The 26730-nt window shown below is 41.2% G+C and overlaps 7 non-coding genes across 7 annotated transcripts; all 7 read right to left on the bottom strand.

The window, feature by feature from the left end:
- Window positions 1-4880: 4880 nt before the first annotated feature.
- On the bottom strand, window positions 4881-4952 carry TRNAC-GCA (transfer RNA cysteine (anticodon GCA)). Its single transcript has one exon. It is a non-coding gene; the product is annotated as a tRNA-Cys (tRNA).
- A 434-nt stretch (window positions 4953-5386) lies between these two features.
- Window positions 5387-5458, bottom strand: TRNAC-GCA (transfer RNA cysteine (anticodon GCA)). The gene has a single exon. It is a non-coding gene; the product is annotated as a tRNA-Cys (tRNA).
- A 1448-nt stretch (window positions 5459-6906) lies between these two features.
- On the bottom strand, window positions 6907-6978 carry TRNAC-GCA (transfer RNA cysteine (anticodon GCA)). Its single transcript has one exon. It is a non-coding gene; the product is annotated as a tRNA-Cys (tRNA).
- A 14250-nt stretch (window positions 6979-21228) lies between these two features.
- On the bottom strand, window positions 21229-21300 carry TRNAC-GCA (transfer RNA cysteine (anticodon GCA)). Its single transcript has one exon. It is a non-coding gene; the product is annotated as a tRNA-Cys (tRNA).
- A 1446-nt stretch (window positions 21301-22746) lies between these two features.
- On the bottom strand, window positions 22747-22818 carry TRNAC-GCA (transfer RNA cysteine (anticodon GCA)). The gene has a single exon. It is a non-coding gene; the product is annotated as a tRNA-Cys (tRNA).
- A 941-nt stretch (window positions 22819-23759) lies between these two features.
- On the bottom strand, window positions 23760-23831 carry TRNAC-GCA (transfer RNA cysteine (anticodon GCA)). Its single transcript has one exon. It is a non-coding gene; the product is annotated as a tRNA-Cys (tRNA).
- A 1956-nt stretch (window positions 23832-25787) lies between these two features.
- TRNAC-GCA (transfer RNA cysteine (anticodon GCA)) lies at window positions 25788-25859 on the bottom strand. Its single transcript has one exon. It is a non-coding gene; the product is annotated as a tRNA-Cys (tRNA).
- Between the last annotated feature and the right edge of the window lie 871 nt (window positions 25860-26730).

The raw sequence follows: 26730 nt of genomic DNA, 5'->3' as shown, positions 1-26730 counted from the left end.
TAATCATGACAAATAAAGATTAATTGTATATTTTGAAACGGTCACTGTAGTGGATTATTGGATTACTGATTGAAATGCACTCAGGGACCACATGATTGTTTTTTTGATTAGGATTATCTCCTTATTAGTGATGAGCGAGCATGCTTGTAACTACTCGGTACTCGCACGAGTATCACTGTACTCGGGCTGCTCGGCGGGTACCGAGTAATTTTGCAATACTCGTGCTTTACTCGTGGTCTTCATCCCTGCATGTTGGCGCTCTTTTGAGAGCCAGCCCTCATGCAGGGATTGGCTGGCAGACCACTGCAATGCCACAGCCCTGTTAGTTGTGGAATTGTAGTGATTGGCCGGCCTGCACAGTGTGACCGAGCCTTTATACCGGCCGGCGCGCTGTGCTCTGTACACAGCCATCTCATATTCCCTGCTTTCCACGCCCACAGGCGCCTATGATTGGTTGCAGTGAGACACGCCCCCACGCTGAGTGACAGGTGTCACACTGCACCCAATCACAGCAGCCGGTGGGCGTGTCTATACTGTGCAGTAAAATAAATAAATAAATAATTAAAAAAACGGCGTGCGGTTCCCCCCAATTTTAATACCAGCCAGATAAAGCCATACAGCTGAAGGCTGGTATTCTCAGGATGGGGAGCCCCACGTTATGGGGAGCCCCCCACCCTAACAATATCAGTCAGCAGCTGGCCAGAATTGCCGCATACATTATATGCGACAATTCTGGGGCTGTACCCGGCTCTTCCCGATTTACCCTGGTGCGTTGGCAAATCGGGGTAATAAGGAGTTATTGGAAGCCCATAGCTGCCAATAAGTCCTAGATTAATCATGTCAGGCGTCTATGAGACACCCTCCATGATTAATCTGTAAGTTACAGTAAATAAACACACACACCAGAAAAAATCCTTTATTAGAAATAAAAAACACACACATATACCCTGGTTCACCACTTTAATCAGCCCGAAAAAGCCCTCCTTGTCCGGCGTACTCCAGGATGATCCAGCGTCGCATCCAGCGCTGCTGCATGGAGGTGACCGGAGCTGCAGCAGACACCGCCGCTCCGGTCACCTCCACACAGCAAATGAACACAGCCGCGCGATCAGCTGCTGTCACTGAGGTTACCCGCTGTCACCGCTGCATCCACCGGTGGCCGCGGGTAACCTCAGTGACAGCAGCTGATCGCGCGGCTGTGTTCATTTGCTGTGTGGAGGTGACCGGAGCGGCTGTGTGTGCTGCGGCTCCGGTCACCTCCATGCAGCAGCGCTGGATGCGACGCTGGATCATCCTGGATTACGCCGGACATGGAGGGCTTTTTCGGGCTGATTAAAGTGGTGAACCAGGGTATATGTGTGTGTTTTTATTTCTAATAAAGGATTTTTTCTGGTGTGTGTGTGTTTATTTACTGTAACTTACAGATTAATCATGGAGGGTGTCTCATAGACGCCTGACATGATTAATCTAGGACTTATTGGCAGCTATGGGCTGCCAATAACTCCTTATTACCCCGATTTGCCAACGCACCAGGGCAAATCGGGAAGAGCCGGGTACAGTCCCAGAACTGTCGCATATAATGTATGCGGCAATTCTGGGCGGCTGTTGGCTGATATTGTTAGGGTGGGGGGCTCCCCATAACGTGGAGCTCCCCATCCTGAGAATACCAGCCTTCAGCCGTATGGCTTTATCTGGCTGGTTTTAAAAATGGGGGGAACCGCACGCCGTTTTTTTTAATTATTTATTAATTTTAATTATTAATTTTAATTATTTATTAAATAATTAAAAAAAACGGCGTGCGGTTCCCCCCATTTTTAAAGCAGCCAGATAAAGCCATACGGCTGAAGGCTGGTATTCTCAGGATGGGGAGCTCCACGTTATGGGGAGCCCCCCACCCTAACAATATCAGCCAACAGCTGCCCAGAATTGCCGCATACATTATATGCGACAGTTCTGGGACTGTACCCGGCTCTTCCCGATTTACCCTGGTGCGTTGGCAAATCGGGGTAATAAGGAGTTAATGGCAGCCCATAGCTGCCACTAAATCCTAGATTAATCATGTCAGGCGTCTCCCCGAGATTCCTTCCATGATTAATCTGTAAATTACAGTTAAAAAACACACACATCCGAAAAATCCTTTATTAGAAATAAAAAACACTAACAAAGTCCCTCATTACCAATTTATTAACCCCGACAAACCCTCCATGTCCGGCGTACTCCACGGACTCCGGCGTCGCGTCCAGCTCTGCTGCATGGAAGTGACAGGAGCTGCAGAAGACACCGCCGCTCCGGTCACCTCCACGCAGGTAATGAAGACAGCCGTGCGATCAGCTGAGCTGTCACTGAGGTTACCCGCTGTCACTGGATCCAGTGACGGCGGGTAACCTCAGTGACAGCTCAGCTGATCGCGCTACTCACCTCATTTGCTGCGTGGAAGTGACCGGAGCGGCGGTGTCTTCTGCAGCTCCGGTCACCTCCATGCAGCAGCGCTGGAAGCGACGCTGGAACATCCTGGATGACGCCGGACATGGAGGGCTTTTTGGGGCTGATTAAAGTGGTGAACCAGGGAATGTGTGTGTGTTTTTTATTTCTAATAAAGGATTTTTCGGGTGTGTGTGTTTATTTACTGTAACTTACAGATTAATCATGGAGGGTGTCTCATAGACGCCTGACATGATTAATCTAGGATTTAGTGGCAGCTATGGGCTGCCATTAACTCCTTATTATTCCGATTTGCCAAAGCACCAGGGCAAATCGGGAAGAGCCGGGTACAGCCCCAGAACTGTCGCATATAATGTATGCGGCAATTCTGGGCGGCTGCTGACTGATATTGTTAGGCTGGGGGGCTCCCCATAACGTGGAGCTCCCCATCCTGAGAATACCAGCCTTCAGCCGTATGGCTTTATCTGGCTGGCATTAAAATGGGGGGGACCGCACGCCGTTTTTTTTTAATTATTTATTAATTTATTTTACTGCACAGTATAGACACGCCCACCGGCTGCTGTGATTGGGTGCAGTGTGACACCTGTCACTCAGCGTGGGGGCGTGTCTCACTGCAACCAATCATAGGCACCGGTGGGCGGGGAAAGCAGGGAATAGGAGATTGTTTAATGAGCGGCCGGCTTTTTCAAAATAGTAAAAGCCGCCGGTCACCTCCACGCAGCTAATGAAGGGAATAGCGCGATCAGCTGCTGTCAGTCAGGTAACTCCCGGCCACCGCTGGATCCAGCGGTGCCGCGATTAACCTCAGTGACAGCAGCTGATCGCTCTACTCACCTCAGTTGGTGCATGGAGCTGACTGGAGCGGCGGTGAGTAGCGCGATCAGCTGAGCTGTCACTGAGGTTACCCGCGGCCACCGCTGCATCCACCGCTGGATCCAGGTAACCTCAGTGACAGCTCAGCTGATCGCTATACTCATCTCATTAGCTGCGTGGAGGTGACCGGAGCGGCGGTGTCTTCTGCAGCTCCTGTCACTTCCATGCAGCAGAGCTGGACGCGACGCTGGAGGACTGTGGAGTACGCCGGACATGGAGGGTTTGTCGGGGTTAATAAATTGGTAATGAGGGACTTTGTTAGTGTTTTTTATTTCTAATAAAGGATTTTTCGGGTGTGTGTGTTTTTTAACTGTAATTTACAGATTAATCATGGAAGGAATCTCGGGGAGACGCCTGACATGATTAATCTAGGATTTAGTGGCAGCTATGGGCTGCCATTAACTCCTTATTACCCCGATTTGCCAACGCACCAGGGTAAATCGGGAAGAGCCGGGTACAGCCCCAGAACTGTCGCATCTAATGTATGCGGCAATTCTGGGCGGCTGCTGACTGATATTGTTAGGGTGGGGGGCTCCCCATAACGTGGAGCTCCCCATCCTGAGAATACCAGCCTTCAGCCGTATGGCTTTATCTGGCTGGTATTAAAATTGGGGGGACCGCATGCCGTTTTTTTTAATTATTTAATTATTTATTTCACTGCACAGTATACACACACCGGCTGCTGTGATTGGTTGCAGTGAGACAGCTGTCACTCAGTGTGGGAGCGTGTCTCACTGCAACCAATCATAGGCGCCGAAAAGCAGGACAGCAGGGAATAGGAGATTGATTAATGAGCGGCCGGCTTTTTCAAAAGAGGAAAAGCCACCGGAGTTTGAACAGCTGTGCAGCGCCGTGGCAGTGATCGGGGAACGGTAAGTAAGAGAGAGGGGGGGGAACTGACCGACAGACTGTGAGAGGGGGACAGACAAGACAGAGAGAGACAGACCGACGGACTGAGGGAGATAGAATAAAAAAAAAAAAATGACCGACATCGCTAGTAAAAAGCACAAAACGTGCGTTTTGGACATCGGAGTGCCACACAAGGTTTTCATGTAAAATCTTTCATGTATTAATCTCAAAAAGTAACATACACCAGCTCTATCTCACTATTGGGTATGTGCCCTTAACATTTCCGCCATGAAAATTCATTTTGGTGTCATTTTGGAAGGTTTTCTGGTGAGTCCGTAAAAATGGCGTAAAACTCGGACAAAATTGTTCACATCTGTGACTTTTGAGTGATAAATGCTTCAAGGGGTCTTCCCCATGCTGATGCCATGTCATTTGAGCACTCTTCTGAGACTTTTGTGACATTTTTAGGGTTTCTCCATGCTGCCGGGGGGTCATTTCACAAAAATACTCGGGTCTCCCATAGGATAACATTGGGCTCGGTGCTCGGGCCGAGTACACGAGTATCTTGGGAGGCTCGGCCCGAGCTTCGAGCACCCGAGCTTTTTAGTACTCGCTCATCACTACTCCTTATGAGTAAAATATGATATTGATAAGCTGTCTAAATGATATTATTGAAAGGTGTGAAAATTGTTACATTTTTATGAAAACCATACTACAGGGGGCACTCGGATTTGAACCAAGGACCTCTTGATCTGCAGTCAAATGCTCTGCCACTGAGCTATACCCCCTACATATTAATAAAAGAAATAATGTTTTTTTGTTTTTGATACATAAAATTTGAAGATTTTTAGAAACTTTTACATTGTGGTGCACTTCCTTTACTCTGATGTGCTTTAGTCTTTCCAAAAAAGACTTTGATGATTGCATAAAGCACACAAAATTCTCAAGAATTTTTATTACACAGAATGACTCTTTGTTTTAGAGAGTCCGATGTATTAAATGAAACGATTTACATAATTTTTTTAATCACTATTTAAAAGAAAGAATTTTCCATTTTATTCCTTAATTTTCTTATTTAAACTTTTTAGAAAGAAAGCAAATTTACTTCATAAGTCACGTTTAAATAAAACTTGTGCTAAGTTCAGCCTGATATGGATAAGCTGTCTAAATGATATTATTGAAAGGTGTGAAAATTGTTACATTTTTATGAAAACCATACTACAGGGGGCACTCGGATTTGAACCAAGGACCTCTTGATCTGCAGTCAAATGCTCTGCCACTGAGCTATACCCCCTACATATTAATAAAAGAAATAATGTTTTTTTGTTTTTGATACATAAAATTTAAAGATTTTTAGAAACTTTTACATTGTGGTGCACTTCCTTTACTCTGATGTGCTTTAGTCTTTCCAAAAAAAAGACTTTGATGATTGCATAAATCACACAAAATAGTCAAGAAATTTTTATTACACAATGACTCTTTGTTTTAGAGAGTCCGATGTATTAAATGAAACGATTTACATAATTTTTTTAATCACTATTTAAAAGAAAGAATTTTCAATTTTATTCCTTAATTTTCTTATTTAAACTTTATAGAAAGAAAGCAAATTTACTTCATAAGTCGCGTTTAAATAAAACTTGTGCTAAGTTCAGCCTGATATGGATAAGCTGTCTAAATGATATTATTCAAAGGTGTGAAAATTGTTACATTTTTATGAAAACCATACTACAGGGGGCACTCGGATTTGAGCCAAGGACCTCTTGATCTGCAGTCAAAAGCTCTGCCACTGTGCTATACCCCCTACATATTAATAAGAGAAATAATGTTTTTTTGTTTTTGATACATAAAATTTAAAGATTTTTAGAAACTTTTACATTGTGGTGCACTTCCTTTACTCTGATGTGCTTTAGTCTTTCCAAAAAAAAGACTTTGATGATTGCATAAATCACATAAAATACTCAAGAATTTTTATTACACAGTATGACTCTTTGTTTTAGAGAGTCCGATGTATTAAATGAAACGATTTACATATTTTTTTTAATCACTATTTAAAAGAAAGAATTTTCCATTTTATTCCTTAAATTTCTTATTTAAACTTTATAGAAAGAAAGCAAATTTACTTCATAAGTCACGTTTAAACAATACTTGTGCTAAGTTCAGCCTGATATGGACAAGCTGTCTAAATGATATTATTGAAAGGTGTGAAAATTGTTACATTTTTATGAAAACCATACTACAGTGGCACTTGGATTTGAGCCAAGGACCTCTTGATCTGCAGTCAAATGCTCTGCCACTGAGCTATACCCCCTACATATTAATAAGAGAAATAATGTTTTTTTGTTTTTGATACATAAAATTTGAAGATTTTTAGAAACTTTTACATTGTGGTGCACTTCCTTTACTCTGATGTGCTTTAGTCTTTCCAAAAAAGACTTTGATGATTGCATAAAGCACACAAAATTCTCAAGAATTTTTATTACACAGAATGACTCTTTGTTTTAGAGAGTCCGATGTATTAAATGAAATGATTTACATAATTTTTTTAATCACTATTTAAAAGAAAGAATTTTCCATTTTATTCCTTAATTTTCTTATTTAAACTTTATAGAAAGAAAGCAAATTTACTTCATAAGTCACGTTTAAATAAAACTTGTGCTAAGTTCAGCCTGATATGGATAAGCTGTCTAAATGATATTATTGAAAGGTGTGAAAATTGTTACATTTTTATGAAAACCATACTACAGGGGGCACTCGGATTTGAACCAAGGACCTCTTGATCTGCAGTCAAATGCTCTGCCACTGAGCTATACCCCCTACATATTAATAAAAGAAATAATGTTTTTTTGTTTTTGATACATAAAATTTAAAGATTTTTAGAAACTTTTACATTGTGGTGCACTTCCTTTACTCTGATGTGCTTTAGTCTTTCCAAAAAAAAGACTTTGATGATTGCATAAATCACACAAAATAGTCAAGAAATTTTTATTGTTTTAGAGAGTCCGATGTATTAAATGAAACGATTTACATAATTTTTTTAATCACTATTTAAAAGAAAGAATTTTCCATTTTATTCCTTAATTTTCTTATTTAAACTTTAAAGAAAGAAAGCAAATTTACTTCATAAGTCACGTTTAAACAATACTTGTGCTAAGTTCAGCCTGATATGGATAAGCTGTCTAAATGATATTATTGAAAGGTGTGAAAATTGTTACATTTTTATGAAAACCATACTACAGGGGCACTTGGATTTGAGCCAAGGACCTCTTGATCTGCAGTCAAATGCTCTGCCACTGAGCTATACCCCCTACTAGAGATGAGCGAACCGGTCGCGGTTCGGCTCGAGGTTGGTTCGCCAAACGGACCTCCCGTTCGAGTTCTGTTCGTCGAACGTTCGACGAACCGAACTCGAACTGCATAGGAAACAATGGCAGGCAATCACAAACACAGAAAAACACCTAGAAAACACCCTCAAAGGTGTCCTAAAGGTGACAAACAACTCAAACACATTGGAAAGTGACAAGGACATATACTCATGCGAAAACAAAACAGCTGGACAAGGAAAAAGAGGAGGACACACAGATATAGGCATGGCACGCCCTTCTAAACTCATGTAAAACACCGCAAGGGGACTCCAAGCGGAGTCTCCCTTTTTTCCAAAAATTGGGCCCCACACACACCCACCCCTTCCGTGGCAGCAGTTGTGCCCTAGTTGTACACTTCACAGCTAGATTTGCATCAAGCACATTCAAAAATACGTCATTCTTATCCGTCCCCAGGATGACACCGGGGTAGGTAGCAAAGTCTTTCCTGATCCCAGCTCTGTTCATCTTGGCTTCTTTTAAAAACACAGCAAGCAAGGGTTACTCCAAGCGGAGTCTCCCTTTTTTTCCAAAAATTGGGCCCCACGCACCCACCCATTCAGTGGCAGCAGTTGTGCCCCAGTTGTACACTTCACAGCTAGATTTGCATCAAGCACATTCAAAAATACGTCATTCTTATCCGTCCCCAGGATGACACCGGGGTAGGTAGCAAAGTCTTTCCTGATCCCAGCTCTGTTCATCTTGGCTTCTTTTAAAAACACAGCAAGCAAGGGTTACTCCAAGCGGAGTCTCCCTTTTTTCCAAAAATTGGGCCCCACACACACCCACCCCTTCAGTGGCAGCAGTTGCGCCCTAGTTGTACACTTCACAGCTACATTTGCATCAAGCACATTCAAAAATACGCCATTCTTATCCGTCCCCAGGATGACACCGGGGTAGGTAGCAAAGTCTTTCCTGATCCCAGCTCTGTTCATCTTGGCTTCTTTTAAAAACACAGCAAGCAAGGGTTACTCCAAGCGGAGTCTCCCTTTTTTTCCAAAAATTGGGCCCCACACACCCACCCATTCAGTGGCAGCAGTTGTGCCCCAGTTGTACACTTCACAGCTAGATTTGCATCAAGCACATTCAAAAATACGTCATTCTTATCCGTCCCCAGGATGACACCGGGGTAGGTAGCAAAGTCTTTCCTGATCCCAGCTCTGTTCATCTTGGCTTCTTTTAAAAACACATCAAGCAAGGGTTACTCCAAGCGGAGTCTCCCTTTTTTCCAAAAATTGGGCCCCACACACACCCACCCCTTCAGTGGCAGCAGTTGTGCCCTAGTTGTACACTTCACAGCTACATTTGCATCAAGCACATTCAAAAATACGCCATTCTTATCCGTCCCCAGGATGACACCGGGGTAGGTAGCAAAGTCTTTCCTGATCCCAGCTCTGTTCATCTTGGCTTCTTTTAAAAACACATCAAGCAAGGGTTACTCCAAGCGGAGTCTCCCTTTTTTTCCAAAAATTGGGCCCCACACACCCACCCATTCAGTGGCAGCAGTTGTGCCCTAGTTGTAGACTTCACAGCTACATTTGCATCAAGCACATTCAAAAATACGCCATTCTTATCCATCCCCAGGATGACACCGGGGTAGGTAGCAAAGTCTTTGCTGACCCATGACTTGTTCATCTTGGCTTCTTTTAAAAACAATGTAAGCAAGGGTTACTCCAAGCGGAGTCTCCCTTTTTTCCAAAAATTGGGCCCCACACACACCCACCCCTTCAGTGGCAGCAGTTGTGCCCTAGTTGTACACTTCACAGCTACATTTGCATCAAGCACATTCAAAAATACGCCATTCTTATCCGTCCCCAGGATGACACCGGGGTAGGTAGCAAAGTCTTTCCTGATCCCAGCTCTGTTCATCTTGGCTTCTTTTAAAAACACATCAAGCAAGGGTTACTCCAAGCGGAGTCTCCCTTTTTTTCCAAAAATTTGGCCCCACACACCCACCCATTCAGTGGCAGCAGTTGTGCCCCAGTTGTACACTTCACAGCTAGATTTGCATCAAGCACATTCAAAAATACGTCATTCTTATCCGTCCCCAGGATGACACCGGGGTAGGTAGCAAAGTCTTTCCTGATCCCAGCTCTGTTCATCTTGGCTTCTTTTAAAAACACAGCAAGCAAGGGTTACTCCAAGCGGAGTCTCCCTTTTTTTCCAAAAATTGGGCCCCACACACCCACCCATTCAGTGGCAGCAGTTGTGCCCCAGTTGTACACTTCACAGCTAGATTTGCATCAAGCACATTCAAAAATACGCTATTCTTATCCATCCCCAGGATGACACCGGGGTAGGTAGCAAAGTCTTTGCTGACCCATGACTTGTTCATCTTGGCTTCTTTTAAAAACAATGTAAGCAAGGGTTACTCCAAGCGGAGTCTCCCTTTTTTCCAAAAATTGGGCCCCACACACACCCACCCCTTCAGTGGCAGCAGTTGTGCCCTAGTTGTACACTTCACAGCTACATTTGCATCAAGCACATTCAAAAATACGCCATTCTTATCCGTCCCCAGGATGACACCGGGGTAGGTAGCAAAGTCTTTCCTGATCCCAGCTCTGTTCATCTTGGCTTCTTTTAAAAACACATCAAGCAAGGGTTACTCCAAGCGGAGTCTCCCTTTTTTTCCAAAAATTGGGCCCCACACACCCACCCATTCAGTGGCAGCAGTTGTGCCCCAGTTGTACACTTCACAGCTAGATTTGCATCAAGCACATTCAAAAATACGTCATTCTTATCCGTCCCCAGGATGACACCGGGGTAGGTAGCAAAGTCTTTCCTGATCCCAGCTCTGTTCATCTTGGCTTCTTTTAAAAACACAGCAAGCAAGGGTTACTCCAAGCGGAGTCTCCCTTTTTTCCAAAAATTGGGCCCCACACACACCCACCCCTTCAGTGGCAGCAGTTGTGCCCTAGTTGTACACTTCACAGCTACATTTGCATCAAGCACATTCAAAAATACGCCATTCTTATCCATCCCCAGGATGACACCGGGGTAGGTAGCAAAGTCTTTGCTGACCCATGACTTGTTCATCTTGGCTTCTTTTAAAAACAATGTAAGCAAGGGTTACTCCAAGCGGAGTCTCACTTTTTTCCAAAAATTGGGCCCCACACACACCCACCCCTTCAGTGGCAGCAGTTGTGCCCTAGTTGTACACTTCACAGCTACATTTGCATCAAGCACATTCAAAAATACGCCATTCTTATCCGTCCCCAGGATGACACCGGGGTAGGTAGCAAAGTCTTTCCTGATCCCAGCTCTGTTCATCTTGGCTTCTTTTAAAAACACATCAAGCAAGGGTTACTCCAAGCGGAGTCTCCCTTTTTTTTCCAAAAATTGGGCCCCACACACCCACCCATTCAGTGGCAGCAGTTGTGCCCCAGTTGTACACTTCACAGCTAGATTTGCATCAAGCACATTCAAAAATACGTCATTCTTATCCGTCCCCAGGATGACACCGGGGTAGGTAGCAAAGTCTTTCCTGATCCCAGCTCTGTTCATCTTGGCTTCTTTTAAAAACACATCAAGCAAGGGTTACTCCAAGCGGAGTCTCCCTTTTTTCCAAAAATTGGGCCCCACACACACCCACCCCTTCAGTGGCAGCAGTTGTGCCCTAGTTGTACACTTCACAGCTAGATTTGCATCAAGCACATTCAAAAATACGTCATTCTTATCCGTCCCCAGGATGACACCGGGGTAGGTAGCAAAGTCTTTCCTGATCCCAGCTCTGTTCATCTTGGCTTCTTTTAAAAACACATCAAGCAAGGGTTACTCCAAGCGGAGTCTCCCTTTTTTTCCAAAAATTGGGCCCCACACACCCACCCATTCAGTGGCAGCAGTTGTGCCCCAGTTGTACACTTCACAGCTAGATTTGCATCAAGCACATTCAAAAATACGTCATTCTTATCCGTCCCCAGGATGACACCGGGGTAGGTAGCAAAGTCTTTCCTGATCCCAGCTCTGTTCATCTTGGCTTCTTTTAAAAACACAGCAAGCAAGGGTTACTCCAAGCGGAGTCTCCCTTTTTTTCCAAAAATTGGGCCCCACACACCCACCCATTCAGTGGCAGCACTTGTGCCCTAGTTGCAAACAGGATGTTTTGATTTGCATCAAGCACATTCCAAATCAACAAGCATTTACTCTCCCCAGGATGACACAGGGGTAGTAAATTCCTTCTGGATCCATGACTTGTTCATTTTGATGAACGTCAGTCTGTCCACATTGTCACTGGACAGACGCGTGCGCTTATCTGTCAGCACACACCCAGCAGCACTGAATACACGTTCAGAGACAACGCTGGCAGCTGGACACGACAAAATCTCCAAGGCGTAAGTTGCGAGCTCTGGCCATTTTTCTAGGTTTGAAGCCCAAAAGGAGCAAGGCTCCAGTTGCACAGTCATGGCATCGATGTTCATTTGGAGATACTCCTGTATCATCCTCTCCAGCCGTTGACTATGTGTCAGACTTGTTGTCTCTGGTGGCCTTGCAAAAGAGGGTCTAAAAAAATTATGAAAAGATTCCATAAAATTGCTGTTACCGGCACCAGATACGGTCCTACTGGTACGGGTAGACTGTTGAAGATGACGAGACCGTCCCATGTTTGTCAAGTTACAACTGGGAGATTCACTCCCTGCACCTGCACGGTTGTTTGGTGGAAAAGCCGAGCTAAGATCTAGTAACAGCTTCTGCTGATACTCCTGCATACGTGCGTCCCTTTCTATGGCTGGAATTATGTCACAAAATTTGGACTTGTACCGGGGATCTAATAGTGTGGCAATCAAGTAGTCATCATCACTTCTAATTTTGACAATACGACTGTCATGTTGGAGGTAGTGCAACAAAAAGGCACTCATGTGTCTTGCGCAGCCATGCTGACCAAGTCCACGCTGTGTTTGTGGCATAGAGGTGCTACCCGTTCTTTCTTCCTCTGACATCTGACCCCAACCTCTTTCAACTGAAATTTGACCAAGGTCTCCCTCATCAGCTGAGTCTTCCATGTCCATGGACAGTTCGTCCTCCATTTCTTCATGTTCTCCTGCACCTTGCTCAACATTTCGCCTGCTATTATGCGCCCTTGTCGATCCCTGTCCCCCTTGGTCCCATGCCTGCTGCGTTGGTGATGATGAACGTCTGGACCTTGGTGATGTTGTTGTCCCTTGCGCATATGAATCCTCCTGTAGTTCCTCCCCTTCATGTTGTCCCACCCCCTGACTCCGAATAGTGTTTAGCGTGTGCTCCAGCATGTAAATGACTGGAATCGTCATGCTGATAATGGCATTGTCAGCGCTAAACATATTCGTCGCCATGTCGAAACTGTGCAGAAGGGTGCATAGGTCCTTGATCTGAGACCACTCCATCAGGGTGATCTGCCCCACCTCTGCATCTCGTTGGCCCAGGCTATACGTCATGACGTATTGCACCAGGGCTCTGCGGTGCTGCCACAGTCGCTGTAACATGTGGAGAGTTGAATTCCAGCGTGTCGCCACATCGCATTTCAGGCGATGAACCGGCAGGCCGAAAGACTTCTGGAGCGATGCAAGTCGCTCAGCTGCGGCGCTTGAACGGCGGAAGTGAGCAGACAGTTTTCGTGCCCTGTTCAGAAGGCCAACTAGGCCGGGATAGTGTGTTAAAAATTGCTGCACGACAAGGTTCAACACGTGAGCCATACAAGGTACGTGTGTCACCTTGCCCAGGCGAAGGGCCGCACCCAGGTTTGCAGCATTGTCGCACACGGCCTTACCAGGCTGCAGGTTGAGTGGAGACAACCATTTATTAAACTCGGACCGCAGAGCTGACCACAACTCCTCAGCTGTGTGACTCTTATTACCAAGACATGTCAAGCTAAAGACCGCCTGATGCCGTTGCGCTCTGCTGCCAGCATAGTAATGAGGGGTGCGTGATTCCTTCTGCGCAGTGAGAACGCTGGTGGCCTGACCAGGCAGGCTTGGGGCGGAGGTGGAGGACCCAGATGAGGTGGAGGATGCAGAAGCAGTGGCGGAACTTGGACAGACAGAGGATTGACACACAAGTCGTGGGGACGGCAAGACTTGTGCAGCAGACCCTTCACCATCTATCACCATAGTTACCCAGTGCCCAGTCAGCGACATGTAACGTCCCTGTCCATGCTTACTGGTCCAAGTATCGGTGGTGAAATGCACCCGTTCACACACAGAGTTTCTCAAGGAAGCGGTGATGTTGTGTGTGACATGCTGGTGTAGCGCGGGCACACCTTTCTTAGAGAAGTAGTGGCGACTAGGCATCTGGTACTGGGGCACAGCGACAGACATAAGGTCTCTAAAATCCTGTGTGTCCACTAGGCGGAAAGGCAGCATTTCGGTAGCCAACAGCTTACAGAGGGATAGAGTCAACCTCTTAGCTTTGTCATGGGTCGGAGGAAGTGGCCTTTTATTTGACCACATCTGAGGGACAGAGATCTGGCTGCTGTGTGTAGACGGTGTTGAGTAGGGTGTCCCTGGAAAAATGCAGGTTTGTGAGGAAAGTGCAGGCGGAGACATGATGTTGCCTTCATCCAACGTTGGTGCTATCGATGTCTGAGAGAGCTGTACACACTCACTTGTTTCCCCTTCCAAACCAACTGACGACCTTACAAGCAAACTGCCTGTTGCGGTTACAGTGGTGGAAGTTTTGCGTGGAAAAACAGGTGTGACAGCTGTCCCCACAGTCCTAGAAGATGAAGAGCGCGCGGATGCACTGGAAGGGGCGGGCGGTGGATGGTTCGCTCCGCTAGGTCGCATTGCAGCACGGTGAGCTTCCCACCGGGACTTATGATATTTAGTCATGTGACGATTCATGAAAGAAGTTGTCAAACTGCTGAGGTTTTGACCTCTACTAACAGAATCATGACAAATGTTACATATCACATGAGTTGGGCGATCTTTTTCGATGTGAAAAAATGACCAGGCTAGGCAAGGCTTAGAGGCCATGCGACCTGTTGATCCACCCCGAATAATGCTCATAGGCAGAGTGGTGGCTGAGGATGCAGTTGTAGACGTGCTACCAGTGCTCCGACTCTGTCCAGGAAGGCGCAAGGTAACTTCGTCGTCGGTTGCATCCTCCTCCACCGCCTCTGTTGACCTCCTCGAGTGCCTGACTGGGGGTTGACAGTAGGTGGGATCTAGAACGTCATCATCAATTGTTGTGTTTGCACTCCCCTCCCCCTCAGACCGAGCCTCTTCTTGCCCTGACCGAATATTTAAGTCATCCCAATCGGGTATCTGCGTCTCATCTTCATCAGTACGTTCCTCATTGTCTATAACCACAGGTGTTACAGTTTGTGACAAAGGGTCAACATTATGCTCAGAAACTTGGTCCTCACGGCCTGAATCAGAGTCACAAAGGTTCTGGGCATCACTGCAGACCATTTCCTGTTCTGTACTCACTGTAGCTTGGGAGCAGACCTCTGATTCCCAGGCTATAGTGTGACTGAACAGCTCTGCAGACTCAGCCATCTCAGTTCCACCATACTGTGCAGGGCTGATGGAGACTTCAGAGCTGGGAGAAATCAAGTGTGATTGGGATGACAACTCAGAGGACTGGTGTTTTTTGGATGCGGTACTTAAAGTGGCTCAGAGGGCACTTGTTGGACCACTTGAGATCCATTCAAGCATTTTCCTTTTTTGCCCATCATCTACCTTTGTTCCTCTTGTTCGTGTCCGTAAAAAAGGGAGCACATCGGATTGTCCACAATAAGTAGTAGACATCTTACTTTTGCTAGTAGATGGTCTATCTGCAGCAGATGATAATGGAGCTTTGCCACCTTCCCCACTGACAAAACCTTTTTTGCCTTTTCCACCACGCCTCTTCCCATTTCCACCAGCATCTGTCATTTTGCCACTCATGTTGATTGCGACAAGATTGTGGACTGAAAATGTGGTAGTAAAAATTGAGAGGTGGTGAAGATTGCAGTGGTGGTCTAGCTTTATTAACAGCAGAATAATAAAGAATAAATATCCCTGACAATGTAACTTAGTTATAATTAGTTGGAGTGTGCAACGCAGGCAGACGTGCTGCAAATGTCTTGGCACTAGTGGGACTAAAGCAAAGTCCAATAGCCACGTATAGGATGCCACTAGGTACACTGAGTGTTTGCTAGTATAATGGCTTAGTTATAATTAGTTGGAGTGTGCAACGCAGGCAGATGCGCTCTGCAAATGTCTTGGCACTAGTGGGACTATAGCAAAGTCCAATAGCCACGTATAGGATGCCACTAGGTACACTAAGTGTTTGCTAGTATAATGGCTTAGTTATAATTAGTTGGAGTGTGCAACGCAGGCAGATGCGCTCTGCAAATGTCTTGGCACTAGTGGGACTATAGCAAAGTCCAATAGCCACGTATAGGATGCCACTAGGTACACTGAGTGTGTGCTAGTATAATGGCTTAGTTATAATTAGTTGGAGTGTGCAACGCAGGCAGATGCGTTCTGCAAATGTCTTGGCACTAGTGGGACTAAAGCAAAGTCCAATAGCCACGTATAGGATGCCACTAGGTACACTAAGTGTTTGCTAGTATAATGGCTTAGTTATAATTAGTTGGAGTGTGCAACGCAGGCAGATGCGCTCTGCAAATGTCTTGGCACTAGTGGGACTATAGCAAAGTCCAATAGCCACGTATAGGATGCCACTAGGTACACTGAGTGTTTGCTAGTATAATGGCTTAGTTATAATTAGTTGGAGTGTGCAACGCAGGCAGATGCGCTCTGCAAATGTCTTGGCACTAGTGGGACTATAGCAAAGTCCAATAGCCACGTATAGGATGCCACTAGGTACACTGAGTGTTTGCTAGTATAATGGCTTAGTTATAATTAGTTGGAGTGTGCAACGCAGGCAGATGCGCTCTGCAAATGTCTTGGCACTAGTGGGACTATAGCAAAGTCCAATAGCCACGTATAGGATGCCACTAGGTACACTGAGTGTTTGCTAGTATAATGGCTTAGTTATAATTAGTTGGAGTGTGCAACGCAGGCAGATGCGCTCTGCAAATGTCTTGGCACTAGTGGGACTATAGCAAAGTCCAATAGCCACGTATAGGATGCCACTAGGTACACTGATTGTGTGCTAGTATAATGGCTTAGTTATAATTAGTTGGAGTGTGATACGCAGGCAGATGCGTTCTGCAAATGTCTTGGCACTAGTGGGACTAAAGCAAAGTCCAATAGCCACGTATAGGATGCCACTAGGTACACTAAGTGTTTGCTAGTATAATGGCTTAGTTATAATTAGTTGGAGTGTGCAACGCAGGCAGATGCGCTCTGCAAATGTCTTGGCACTAGTGGGACTATAGCAAAGTCCAATAGCCACGTATAGGATGCCACTAGGTACACTGAGTGTGTGCTAGTATAATGGCTTAGTTATAATTAGTTGGAGTGTGCAACGCAGGCAGATGCGTTCTGCAAATGTCTTGGCACTAGTGGGACAAAAGCAAAGTCCAATAGCCACGTATAGGATGCCACTAGGTACACTGAGTGTTTGCTAGTATAATGGCTTAGTTATAATTAGTTGGAGTGTGCAGCGCAGGCAGATGCGCTCTGCAAATGTCTTGGCACTAGTGGGACTATAGCAAAGTCAAATAGCCACGTATAGGATGCCACTAGGTACACTGAGTGTTTGCTAGTATAATGGCTTAGTTATAATTGGTTGGAGTGTGCAACGCAGGCAGATGCGCTCTGCAAATGTCTTGGCACTAGTGGGACTATAGCAAAGTCCAATAGCCACGTATAGGATGCCACTAGGTACACTAAGTGTTTGCTAGTATAATGGCTTAGTTATAATTAGTTGGAGTGTGCAACGCAGGCAGATGCTCTCTGCAAATCTCTTGGCACTAGTGGGACTATAGCAAAGTCCAATAGCCACGTATAGGATGCCACTAGGTACACTGAGTGTGTGCTAGTATAATGGCTTAGTTATAATTAGTTGGAGTGTGCAACGCAGGCAGATGCGCTCTGCAAATGTCTTGGCACTAGTGGGACTATAGCAAAGTCCAATAGCCACGTATAGGATGCCACTAGGTACACTAAGTGTTTGCTAGTATAATGGCTTAGTTATAATTAGTTGGAGTGTGCAACGCAGGCAGATGCGCTCTGCAAATGTCTTGGCACTAGTGGGACTATAGCAAAGTCCAATAGCCACGTATAGGATGCCACTAGGTACACTGAGTGTGTGCTAGTATAATGGCTTAGTTATAATTAGTTGGAGTGTGCAACGCAGGCAGATGCGCTCTGCAAATGTCTTGGCACTAGTGGGACTAAAGCAAAGTCCAATAGCCACGTATAGGATGCCACTAGGTACACTAAGTGTTTGCTAGTATAATGGCTTAGTTATAATTAGTTGGAGTGTGCAACGCAGGCAGATGCGCTCTGCAAATGTCTTGGCACTAGTGGGACTATAGCAAAGTCCAATAGCCACGTATAGGATGCCACTAGGTACACTGAGTGTTTGCTAGTATAATGGCTTAGTTATAATTAGTTGGAGTGTGCAACGCAGGCAGATGCGCTCTGCAAATGTCTTGGCACTAGTGGGACTATAGCAAAGTCCAATAGCCACGTATAGGATGCCACTAGGTACACTAAGTGTTTGCTAGTACAATGGCTTAGTTATAATTAGTTGGAGTGTGCAACGCAGGCAGATGCGCTCTGCAAATGTCTTGGCACTAGTGGGACTATAGCAAAGTCCAATAGCCACGTATAGGATGCCACTAGGTACACTGAGTGTTTGCTAGTATAATGGCTTAGTTATAATTAGTTGGAGTGTGCAACGCAGGCAGATGCGCTCTGCAAATGTCTTGGCACTAGTGGGACTATAGCAAAGTCCAATAGCCACGTATAGGATGCCACTAGGTACACTGAGTGTTTGCTAGTATAATGGCTTAGTTATAATTAGTTGGAGTGTGCAACGCAGGCAGATGCGCTCTGCAAATGTCTTGGCACTAGTGGGACTATAGCAAAGTCCAATAGCCACGTATAGGATGCCACTAGGTACACTGAGTGTTTGCTAGTATAATGGCTTAGTTATAATTAGTTGGAGTGTGCAACGCAGGCAGATGCGCTCTGCAAATGTCTTGGCACTAGTGGGACTATAGCAAAGTCCAATAGCCACGTATAGGATGCCACTAGGTACACTGAGTGTTTGCTAGTATAATGGCTTAGTTATAATTAGTTGGAGTGTGCAACGCAGGCAGATGCGCTCTGCAAATGTCTTGGCACTAGTGGGACTATAGCAAAGTCCAATAGCCACGTATAGGATGCCACTAGTTACACTGAGTGTTTGCTAGTATAATGGCTTAGGTATAATTAGTTGTAGTGTGCAATGCAGGCAGACGTGCTCTGCAAATGTCTTTGCACTAGTGGGACTATAGCAAAGTCCAATAGCCACAGATAGGATGCCACTAGGTACACTGAGTGTTTGCTAGTATAATGGCTTAGTTATGAGTTGGAGTGTGCAGAGGACAAGAGGGTACAGTGGCAGGATTGTGGTGCTCTGGGTAGAGGAATGGAAGCCTGCCTTTCTATTCCCTCCTAATGGTGAAATGCAGGGAGGAAATCCCTGACCTTGGCTGCACAGACGCTGGCGCTGTTTTCAGGACCTGTCACCTTAACTCTGACCCTGCCGGTTTGAGCCCTTAAAAGGACTGCTATAAAGTGCTCTCCCTATGCTGTCTAACGCTGTGTATGCAGCGCATACAGCTGTATCAGCGATAGGACTCAAGACGGAGCTGCGACAGTGATGTCTGACACCAAAGACGCAGAAGGCAGATAATGGCGTCCGTGAAGAAAATGTCCGGTTTTATAATGCAGGGACATGTGACATGCAGATCCTATCACACATGCCGTTGCTTCTCTGGCTCAAAGTCCACTTAGCTGTGTGTGTGTCTGTGATTGGCTGACATGCTGGCCCGCCCCACAAGACGCGCGCGCTTAGGGAAGGAAGACAAGAAAAAAAAAAAAAAAATGGCGATCGCCATTATAGAAACAGCAGTGATCTGAAGGCGCTGTTCACGCACACTATACACTGAAATGTGATAATAGTTTGATTCACAGAGTGACTTACACTATTACAGCAGAAACCAAGCTATGATTTAGCTGTTTTTTGGCTGCTAGAACCGTTCTCGAACGTTTCTAGAACTATCGAGCTTTTGCAAAAAGCTCGAGTTCTAGTTCGATCTAGAACATGCCCCAAAATCACTCGAGCCTAGAACTGGAGAACCACGAACCACGAACCGCGCTCAACTCTACCCCCTACATATTAATAAGAGAAATAATGTTTTTTTGTTTTTGATACATAAAATTTAAAGATTTTTAGAAACTTTTACATTGTGGTGCACTTCCTTTACTCTGATGTGCTTTAGTCTTTCCAAAAAAAAGACTTTGATGATTGCATAAATCACATAAAATACTCAAGAATTTTTATTACACAGTATGACTCTTTGTTTTAGAGAGTCCGATGTATTAAATGAAACGATTTACATAATTTTTTTAATCACTATTTAAAAGAAAGAATTTTCCATTTTATTCCTTAATTTTCTTATTTAAACTTTATAGAAAGAAAGCAAATTTACTTCATAAGTCACGTTTAAACAATACTTGTGCTAAGTTCAGCCTGATATGGACAAGCTGTCTAAATGATATTATTGAAAGGTGTGAAAATTGTTACATTTTTATGAAAACCATACTACAGGGGCACTTGGATTTGAGCCAAGGACCTCTTGATCTGCAGTCAAATGCTCTGCAACTGAGCTATACCCCCTACATATTAATAAGAGAAATAATGTTTTTTTGTTTTTGATACATAAAATGTGAAGATTTTTAGAAATTTTTACATTGTGGTGCACTTCCTTTACTCTGATGTGCTTTAGTCTTTCCAAAAAAAAGACTTTGATGATTGCATAAATCACACAAAATACTCAAGAATTTTTATTACACAGTATGACTCTTTGTTTTAGAGAGTCCGATGTATTAAATGAAACGATTTACATATTTTTTTTAATCACTATTTAAAAGAAAGAATTTTCCATTTTATTCCTTAATTTTCTTATTTAAACTTTATAGAAAGAAAGCAAATTTACTTCATAAGTCACGTTTAAACAAAACGTGTGCTAAGTTCAGCCTGATATGGATAAGCTGTCTAAATGATATTATTGAAAGGTGTGAAAAAGGTTACATTTTTATGAAAACCATACTACAGGGGGCACTTGGATTTGAGCCAAGGACCTCTTGATCTGCAGTCAAATGCTCTGCCACTGAGCTATACCCCCTACATATTAATAAAAGAAATAATGTTTTTCTGTTTTTGATACATAAAATTTAAAGATTTTTAGAAACTTTTACATTGTGGTGCACTTCCTTTACTCTGATGTGCTTTAGTCTTTCCAAAAAAAGACTTTGATGATTGCATAAATCACACAAAATACTCAAGAATTTTTATTAAACAGAATGACTCTTTGTTTTAGAGAGTCCGATGTATTAAATGAAATGATTTACATAATTTTTTTAATCACTATTTAAAAGAAAGAATTTTCCATTTTATTCCTTAATTTTCTTATTTAAACTTTATAGAAAGAAAGCAAATTTACTTCATAAGTCACGTTTAAACAAAACTTGTGCTAAGTTCAGCCTGATATGGATAAGCTGTCAAAATGATATTATTGAAAGGTGTGAAAAAGGTTACATTTTTATAAAAACCATACTACAGGGGGTACTTGGATTTGAGCCAAGGACCTCTTGATCTGCAGTCAAATGCTCTGCCACTGAGCTATACCCCCTACATATTAATAAGAGAAATAATGTTTTTTTGTTTTTGATACATAAAATTTGAAGATTTTTAGAAACTTTTACATTGTGGTGCACTTCCTTTACTCTGATGTGCTTTAGTCTTTCCAAAAAAAAGACTTTGATGATTGCATAAATCACATAAAATACTCAAGAATTTTTATTACACAGTATGACTCTTTGTTTTAGAGAGTCCGATGTATTAAATGAAACGATTTACATAATTTTTAATCACTATTTAAAAGAAAGAATTTTCCATTTTATTCCTTAATTTTCTTATTTAAACTTTATAGAAAGAAAGCAAATTTACTTCATAAGTCACGTTTAAACAATACTTGTGCTAAGTTCAGCCTGATATGGATAAGCTGTCTAAATGATATTATTGAAAGGTGTGAAAATTGTTACATTTTTATGAAAACCATACTACAGGGGCACTTGGATTCGAGCCAAGGACCTCTTGATCTGCAGTCAAATGCTCTGCCACTGAGCAATACCCCCTACATATTAATAAGAGAAATAATGTTTTTTTGTTTTTGATACATAAAATTTAAAGATTTTTAGAAACTTTTACATTGTGGTGCACTTCCTTTACTCTGATGTGCTTTAGTCTTTCCAAAAAAAAGACTTTGATGATTGCATAAATCACATAAAATACTCAAGAATTTTTATTACACAGTATGACTCTTTGTTTTAGAGAGTCCGATGTATTAAATGAAACGATTTACATAATTTTTTTAATCACTATTTAAAAGAAAGAATTTTCCATTTTATTCCTTAATTTTCTTATTTAAATTTTATAGAAAGAAAGCAAATTTACTTCATAAGTCACGTTTAAACAATACTTGTGCTAAGTTCAGCCTGATATGGACAAGCTGTCTAAATGATATTATTGAAAGGTGTGAAAATTGTTACATTTTTATGAAAACCATACTACAGGGGCACTTGGATTTGAGCCAAGGACCTCTTGATCTGCAGTCAAATGCTCTGCCACTGAGCTATACCCCCTACATATTAATAAGAGAAATAATGTTTTTTTGTTTTTGATACATAAAATTTGAAGATTTTTAGAAACTTTTACATTGTGGTGCACTTCCTTTACTCTGATGTGCTTTAGTCTTTCCAAAAAAGACTTTGATGATTGCATAAAGCACACAAAATTCTCAAGAATTTTTATTACACAGAATGACTCTTTGTTTTAGAGAGTCCGATGTATTAAATGAAACGATTTACATAATTTTTTTAATCACTATTTAAAAGAAAGAATTTTCCATTTTATTCCTTAATTTTCTTATTTAAACTTTTTAGAAAGAAAGCAAATTTACTTCATAAGTCACGTTTAAATAAAACTTGTGCTAAGTTCAGCCTGATATGGATAAGCTGTCTAAATGATATTATTGAAAGGTGTGAAAATTGTTACATTTTTATGAAAACCATACTACAGGGGGCACTCGGATTTGAACCAAGGACCTCTTGATCTGCAGTCAAATGCTCTGCCACTGAGCTATACCCCCTACATATTAATAAAAGAAATAATGTTTTTTTGTTTTTGATACATAAAATTTAAAGATTTTTAGAAACTTTTACATTGTGGTGCACTTCCTTTACTCTGATGTGCTTTAGTCTTTCCAAAAAAAAGACTTTGATGATTGCATAAATCACATAAAATACTCAAGAATTTTTATTACACAGTATGACTCTTTGTTTTAGAGAGTCCGATGTATTAAATGAAACGATTTACATAATTTTTTTAATCACTATTTAAAAGAAAGAATTTTCCATTTTATTCCTTAATTTTCTTATTTAAACTTTATAGAAAGAAAGCAAATTTACTTCATAAGTCACGTTTAAACAATACTTGTGCTAAGTTCAGCCTGATATGGACAAGCTGTCTAAATGATATTATTGAAAGGTGTGAAAATTGTTACATTTTTATGAAAACCATACTACAGGGGCACTTGGATTTGAGCCAAGGACCTCTTGATCTGCAGTCAAATGCTCTGCCACTGAGCTATACCCCCTACATATTAATAAGAGAAATAATGTTTTTTTGTTTTTGATACATAAAATTTGAAGATTTTTAGAAACTTTTACATTGTGGTGCACTTCCTTTACTCTGATGTGCTTTAGTCTTTCCAAAAAAGACTTTGATGATTGCATAAAGCACACAAAATTCTCAAGAATTTTTATTACACAGAATGACTCTTTGTTTTAGAGAGTCCGATGTATTAAATGAAAGGATTTACATAATTTTTTTAATCACTATTTAAAAGAAAGAATTTTCCATTTTATTCCTTAATTTTCTTATTTAAACTTTTTAGAAAGAAAGCAAATTTACTTCATAAGTCACGTTTAAATAAAACTTGTGCTAAGTTCAGCCTGATATGGATAAGCTGTCTAAATGATATTATTGAAAGGTGTGAAAATTGTTACATTTTTATGAAAACCATACTACAGGGGGCACTCGGATTTGAACCAAGGACCTCTTGATCTGCAGTCAAATGCTCTGCCACTGAGCTATACCCCCTACATATTAATAAAAGAAATAATGTTTTTTTGTTTTTGATACATAAAATTTAAAGATTTTTAGAAACTTTTACATTGTGGTGCACTTCCTTTACTCTGATGTGCTTTAGTCTTTCCAAAAAAAAGACTTTGATGATTGCATAAATCACACAAAATACTCAAGAATTTTTATTACACAGTATGACTCTTTGTTTTAGAGAGTCCGATGTATTAAATGAAACGATTTACATATTTTTTTTAATCACTATTTAAAAGAAAGAATTTTCCATTTTATTCCTTAATTTTCTTATTTAAACTTTATAGAAAGAAAGCAAATTTACTTCATAAGTCACGTTTAAACAAAACTTGTGCTAAGTTCAGCCTGATATGGATAAGCTGTCTAAATGATATTATTGAAAGGTGTGAAAAAGGTTACATTTTTATGAAAACCATGCTACAGGGGGCACTTGGATTTGAGCCAAGGACCTCTTGATCTGCAGTCAAATGCTCTGCCACTGAGCTATACCCCCTACATATTAATAAAAGAAATAATGTTTTTCTGTTTTTGATACATAAAATTTAAAGATTTTTAGAAACTTTTACATTGTGGTGCACTTCCTTTACTCTGATGTGCTTTAGTCTTTCCAAAAAAAGACTTTGATGATTGCATAAATCACACAAAATACTCAAGAATTTTTATTAAACAGAATGACTCTTTGTTTTAGAGAGTCCGATGTATTAAATGAAATGATTTACATAATTTTTTTAATCACTATTTAAAAGAAAGAATTTTCCATTTTATTCCTTAATTTTCTTATTTAAACTTTATAGAAAGAAAGCAAATTTACTTCATAAGTCACGTTTAAACAAAACTTGTGCTAAGTTCAGCCTGATATGGATAAGCTGTCAAAATGATATTATTGAAAGGTGTGAAAATTGTTACATTTTTATGAAAACCATACTACAGGGGGCACTCGGATTCGAACCAAGGACCTCTTGATCTGCAGTCAAATGCTCTGCCACTGTGCTATACCCCCTACATATTAATAAAAGAAATAATGTTTTTTTGTTTTTGATACATAAAATTTAAAGATTTTTAGAAACTTTTACATTGTGGTGCACTTCCTTTACCCTGATGTGCTTTAGTCTTTCCAAAAAAAAGACTTTGATGATTGCATAAATCACATAAAATACTCAAGAATTTTTATTACACAGTATGACTCTTTGTTTTAGAGAGTCCGATGTATTAAATGAAACGATTTACATAATTTTTTTAATCACTATTTAAAAGAAAGAATTTTCCATTTTATTCCTTAATTTTCTTATTTAAACTTTATAGAAAGAAAGCAAATTTACTTCATAAGTCACGTTTAAACAATACTTGTGCTAAGTTCAGCCTGATATGGACAAGAGGTCTAAATGATATTATTGAAAGGTGTGAAAATTGTTACATTTTTATGAAAACCATACTACAGGGGCACTTGGATTTGAGCCAAGGACCTCTTGATCTGCAGTCAAATGCTCTGCCACTGAGCTATACCCCCTACATATTAATAAGAGAAATAATGTTTTTTTGTTTTTGATACATAAAATTTGAAGATTTTTAGAAACTTTTACATTGTGGTGCACTTCCTTTACTCTGATGTGCTTTAGTCTTTCCAAAAAAGACTTTGATGATTGCATAAAGCACACAAAATTCTCAAGAATTTTTATTACACAGAATGACTCTTTGTTTTAGAGAGTCCGATGTATTAAATGAAACGATTTACATAATTTTTTTAATCACTATTTAAAAGAAAGAATTTTCCATTTTATTCCTTAATTTTCTTATTTAAACTTTTTAGAAAGAAAGCAAATTTACTTCATAAGTCACGTTTAAATAAAACTTGTGCTAAGTTCAGCCTGATATGGATAAGCTGTCTAAATGATATTATTGAAAGGTGTGAAAACTGTTACATTTTTATGAAAACCATACTACAGGGGGCACTCGGATTTGAACCAAGGACCTCTTGATCTGCAGTCAAATGCTCTGCCACTGAGCTATACCCCCTACATATTAATAAAAGAAATAATGTTTTTTTGTTTTTGATACATAAAATTTAAAGATTTTTAGAAACTTTTACATTGTGGTGCACTTCCTTTACTCTGATGTGCTTTAGTCTTTCCAAAAAAAAGACTTTGATGATTGCATAAATCACACAAAATACTCAAGAATTTTTATTACACAGTATGACTCTTTGTTTTAGAGAGTCCGATGTATTAAATGAAACGATTTACATAATTTTTTTAATCACTATTTAAAAGAAAGAATTTTCAATTTTTTTCCTTAATTTTCTTATTTAAACTTTATAGAAAGAAAGCAAATTTACTTCATAAGTCACGTTTAAACAAAACTTGTGCTAAGTTCAGCCTGATATGGATAAGCTGTCTAAATGATATTATTGAAAGGTGTGAAAAAGGTTACATTTTTATGAAAATCATACTACAGGGGGCACTTGAATTTGAGCCAAGAACCTCTTGATCTGCAGTCAAATGCTCTGCCACTGAGCTATACCCCCTACATATTAATAAAAGAAATAATGTTTTTCTGTTTTTGATACATAAAATTTAAAGATTTTTAGAAACTTTTACATTGTGGTGCACTTCCTTTACTCTGATGTGCTTTAGTCTTTCCAAAAAAAAGACTTTGATGATTGCATAAATCACATAAAATACTCAAGAATTTTTATTACACAGTATGACTCTTTGTTTTAGAGAGTCCGATGTATTAAATGAAACGATTTACATAATTTTTTTAATCACTATTTAAAAGAAAGAATTTTCCATTTTATTCCTTAATTTTCTTATTTAAACTTTATAGAAAGAAAGCAAATTTACTTCATATGTCACGTTTAAACAATACTTGTGCTAAGTTCAGCCTG

The sequence above is a fragment of the Anomaloglossus baeobatrachus genome, chromosome 1 (genome assembly GCF_048569485.1).
Source record: "Anomaloglossus baeobatrachus isolate aAnoBae1 chromosome 1, aAnoBae1.hap1, whole genome shotgun sequence".
Taxonomy (NCBI): Eukaryota; Metazoa; Chordata; class Amphibia; order Anura; family Aromobatidae; genus Anomaloglossus; species Anomaloglossus baeobatrachus.
This window is presented reverse-complemented; position numbering and strand designations above follow the sequence as displayed.